Below are 6,000 nucleotides of genomic sequence, written 5' to 3'. Positions count from 1 at the left end.
GCATAATCAAACATATTTCCGTTCATCCATCAAATCCATACATGCATATAATTATCCTCATTCCTATCATTATCATTTTATTATCATTCATATTTATATTCTCTTGTTCATATGATTTATTATGTTCATATCATATATCTTATAACATATACAATAATCACTAACACACAGATATCCTGTCATATAATTCATATCCTAAAACATACATATCCCATACATTGTATTCAATAACATCTCTTATTAGCCCATGTACACCTGTGAGAACTGTATATATGTGAGTCTATTGAGGTTGTGCACTATGTTGTTACCACAGCTCGTATAATTCCCACTAGGGACGCGTAAAATTTGTCCCGAAGGACCACGTAGATGTCCCAAAGGACTACATATAACACATATGTCCTGAAGGACCTCGTACACCCTCGACTCTTGGCATGCCAACTATACCTCTAGCTCTCAATACACATAAGATGGGCAGTTTCACTTATATCATTTCACATATACACTTTCATATCACATGTTCATATAAGCTCATAGTTTCTTTCACATATACATGTAGACATATAGTTTTTTTTCATGTAATTTATATCATTTTTCATATAATTAACATGTTCACATATCTCTTTTCATATTCTCATAAGATCACATAGCTCATATATATGTCATATAGCACATACTTCTCATAGACATATAAAAACATAGATCATCATCACATAACTTATATTACATATTCATATAATCATTTATATCTATACCACATAACTTATAACACTTTCTCTTGTTATTACATAAGTCATTATTATTTACCTATTTTATGATCATATAACTTATATCACATAGTCACATCATCACATAAATCATATCACATAGAAAAGAACATAACAATACATATTCACATACTAACGGCTACCAACTATACATATTTTCATGCATTCATAAAATCAGAATATGGAAATAGACTCATCGCAAGTCTAATTTCCATATAATCATATACTATAATCATATGCACTCACCTTGGCCTCACTAAGTTTCGATCTCCTTTTATGATTTCCTTTCTTTCGATTGAATCTTAACTTGATGATCATACCAGAGCTTGTTTTTGTTCGATATCTACATAATCATACATTGATACATATTAGTATCCAATTAATATACTCTAATCTATCATTTCTTAGACCAAAAGAAAGGTTTATTTATATTTCCCCTTGAAGTGCATCGATGCATTCTACAGTGTATCGATGCATCCCTTAACATGTGCATCGATGCACTCCTTATGCATCGATGCAGTAATTGCATTCGATGTTTTCATTTTTAAGGGGTGCATCGATGCACTTCCTGTGCATCGATACAAACTGAACAATTTCTGGAAATTTACCCTTGTTGCATCGGTACATGATGAATGTGTACCGATACACACTAGCCCAGAATTCCAATTTATGCCCGAAAATCCACTTTTTTCAGCTTAATTACTTCATATATCATCCCCTTTCTTATTCTTAACTTACATACTCATATTCAAACTCATTCTTACTCAATAATCACTTCTTAAACCTCCAAATCATATCCTTTATATGACATTCAAGAATCATACGCAAATATCAACATGTTCTAAATCTCATCCTAACACTCCCTATTCCTTATTTAGATTGATGACAAGTAAAATCTAACTTCCAATTCTAATTATTAACTCTATAACAAAATTTCATTCAAAAACTCACAATCTTTAATCTCTTCTAATTCATTCATCTTTTGATTTTAAGATAACTTAATCTTTCCTTAAGCTTAATTATCATCTAATAATCATAAACCCATCTTAAATTTAACAAGAAACTAACTAACTGGAAACTCACCTTTGTTTTGGGTTCTCACGCATGAAGGAAGAAGAAGAGAAAGAGAACTCTAGAAGCTTGTAGATTTCTCTTCCCTTCCACGTAGTTAAAATATAACATCTCTTTAATTTAATTATTTCCCTTACAAAAGACCCTTTTGCCCTTCACTTCATCTAATAATTACTTACCTCTTTCAAGTAATATTTTTAAATGAATCATTGAACTATTCCATTATTCTATTTTAGTCACAAAGTTCTAAAATTTTATAATTTAGTCACTAACCCATAGATTGGGATGTTACAAATCTCCCCTCCTTTTAAGAAAATTTGTCCTTGAATTTTCATTGCACACATTGATAAGAACATATCTTCTAATGTTCATATGTTGTTTCCCATTACTTACTCTTTCATTCCTTTAGTTCTTCAACCACATTTTCCCCCTTATATATATTCATCCACTGTCACTTATCATATAAACAATAACCTCTATTCTCATCACTCCATATCATTGATCCATCTATTTCTTCATTATCCTCAAATTACCTTATAACAATACCAAACTTTAAATCTTCTTTAAATATGATTAAACATATACTTTATATAATCAAACAATATTCGCAACTCTTATAATCCGTATGAATTGCCCAAAATTCTTGTTCTTATACAAAATCCTTATCTTCTTTTCCAAATCTTATAACTCTATCACCTTAATATTACAGCTAATTAATAACAATTATTCAATTTAGGGCACAAGACCTAATTAATCAATTATATACATCCGACCTTTCATCATTTCTTAATCCTTGTTTGTACTTCAATACACATGATCTTTTCGTATTACTTTACGCACTTTTCTCATTTCAATATCAAACTTATAATCGGTACTTCTTGTATAACCCTTATCATATCTAATGTTGTAAACTCAATCCTTTTCTTTCCTTATTCCATTACTTTCCATAAATCAAAATATCCTTATAACATCGATCATGTCTTTTCTTTCATACTCCCTTACTTTCCCTCAAACATAAGAATTATTATTTCCTTCACTATATCACATTCATATAATCAACATAATTTTCATCATGTAATCTTGTTAGACAACGCTAACTCTTTCTTCTAAAGTACCAACCCTTATCATATTCACACTCTTGCTTATAAACAATACTACCCCTTTGTTTCAAATCCATAACTCTGATTTCATTCATCTTATAAACATATCACTGATGCACTTATTCTTGAATTCTTCTACAATTTGAACCACATCATTTGATCTTTTAACGCTCTTATGGTGACACTTGTTCACCATATTCTATCTTATCCACGAAATAACAAAATTACCCCATATCACTTTTCCAGTTCAAAACAATGAATACCTTATATCACTATTCTGATATGATTTCAAATTCCTAAAATCATCATTTGAGCTTACGAGGCATTTCCTGATGTGTCTGCTCTTCATCTTGCCTGGTCAGGGCAGGTAAATTGCTATCACAATCAGGTTTACCTCTCACTTCATTCAAAAGCATCATATTTCTATTATAACTTAATAGTTTAATTCTATTAACAAGACCACATACTCCTTACACTATCAGATCAGAAATTTTCACTCTATGTTGGCATGTACAAAATTTTAAAACTCTTTTACCTCCGGTTTAAGCCTAGAATCGGCTAAACCTTAGCTCTAATACCATTAAATATAACACCCCCAACTCGTATCCAACCCGAATACGAGTCCGAGGTGTCACATTGACTTTTTAAAACATTTACTTGTATAAAATAAGGAGTAATTTAAAACTTTTATAACATATAAATGACTAACTTATATCAAATACATTTATATTATTGTAAAAACTTATCAGAGCATGCATAATTCACTTATTCATCTACATATAACGTATTCAAAACGTTTACAAAACTATTCATAGCTTATACAATATATTCTTTTTAATACATGCCAACTAGAACTTTATATACAAAAAGACATATTACTGACCTCTTTTATGATCTGACATTCGGTAAGGAGAACTGACATGTCTTGCTCCACATTGCTCTTTACTTTTCTCGAAACCTACGTGTATATCACTTACACGCTAAGTCTATGACTTAGTGAGGCAAATAAACATATAATGTAGACTATAACTTGTAATCATGCTTGAACAATTACTGCTATCATAGCATACTCAAACATTTTCGTTCATCCATCAAATCCATTCATGCATATAATTATCCTCATTCCTATCATTATCATTTTATTATCATTCATTTTTATATTCTTTGTTCATATGATTTATTATGTTCATATTATATATCTTATAACATATACAATAATCACTAACACACAGATATCCTGTCATATAATTCATATCCCAAAACATACATATCTCATACATTGTATTCAATATCATCTCTTATTAGCCCGTGTACACCTGTGAGAACTGTAGATATATGAGTCTATTGAGGTTATGCACTATGCTGTCACCACAGCTCGTATAATTCCCACTAGAGGCGTGTATAATTTGTCCTGAAGGACCACATAGATGTCCCAAAGGACTACATATAACACATATGTCCCGAATAACCACTATGTCCCGAAGGACCACTATGTCCCAAAGGATCGCGTAGACCCTCGACTCTTAGCATGCCAACTATACCTCTAGCTCTTAATACACATAACAAGGGCATTTTCACTTATATCATTTCACATATACACTTTCATAGCACATGTTCATATAAGCTCATAGCTTCTTTCACATATACATGTAGACAAATAGCTTCTTTTCATGTAATTTATATCACTTTTCATATAATTCACATGTTCACATATCTCTTTTCATATTCTCATAGGATCGCATAGCTCATATATACGTCACATAGCACATACTTCTCATAGACATATAAAAACATAGATCATCATCACATAACTTATATTACATATTCATATAATCATTTATATTTATACCACATAACTTATAACATTTTCTCTTGTTATTACATAAGTCATTATTATTTACCTATTTTATGATCATATAACTTATATCACAGAGTCACATCATCACATAAATCATATCACATAGAAAAGAACATAACAATACATATTCACATACTAACGGCTGCCAACTATATTTATTTTCATGCATTCATAAAATCATAACATGGAAATAGACTCATCGTAAGTCTAATTTCCATATAATCATATACTATAATCATATGCACTCACCTTGGCCTCACTAAGTTTCGATCCCCTTTTAGGATTTCCTTTCTTTCGATCGAATCTTAACTTGATGATCATATCGAAGCTTGTTCGTGTTCGATATCTACATAATCATACATTAATACATATTAGTATCCAATTAATATACTCTAATCTATCATTTCTTAGACTAAAAGAAAGGTTTATTTATATTTCCCCTTGAAGTACATCGATGCATTCTACAGTGTATTGATGCATCCCTTAACATGTGCATCAATGCACTCCTTATGCATCGATGCACTAATTGCATTCGATGTTTCCATTTTTAAGGGGTGCATCGATGCACTTCCTGTGCATCAATACACACTGAACAATTTTTGAAAATTTACCCTTGATGCATCGGTACATGATGAATGTGTACCGATGCACACTAGCCCAGAATTCCAATTTATGCCCAAAAATCCACTCTTTTCAGCTTAATTACTTCATATATCATCCCCTTCTTATTCTTAACTTACATACTCATATTCAAACTCATTCTTACTCAATAATCACTTCTTAAACCTCCAAATCATATCCTTTATATGGCATTCAAGAATCATACGCAAATATCAACATGTTCTAAATCTCATCCTAACACTCCCTATTCCTTATTTAGATTGATGACAAGTCAAATCCAATTTCCAATTCTAATTATTAACTCTATAACAAAATTTCATTCAAAAACTCACAATCATTAATCTCTTCTAATTCATTCATATTTTGATTTTAAGATAACTTAAGTTTTCCTTAAGCTTAGTTATCATCTAATAATCATAAACACATCTTAAATTTAACAAGAAACTAACTAACCAAAAACTCACCTTTGTTTTGGGTTCTCACGCATGAATGAAGAAGAAGAGAAAGAGAACTTTGAAGCTTGTAGATTTCTCTTCCCTTCCACGTGGTTAAAATATAACCTTTCTTTAATTTAATTATTTCCCTT

This window comes from Hibiscus syriacus, unplaced genomic scaffold (assembly GCF_006381635.1).
Source record: "Hibiscus syriacus cultivar Baekdansim isolate YM2019G1 unplaced genomic scaffold, ASM638163v2 tig00000991_pilon, whole genome shotgun sequence".
NCBI classification, from domain to species: domain Eukaryota; kingdom Viridiplantae; phylum Streptophyta; class Magnoliopsida; order Malvales; family Malvaceae; genus Hibiscus; species Hibiscus syriacus.
This window is presented reverse-complemented; position numbering follows the sequence as displayed.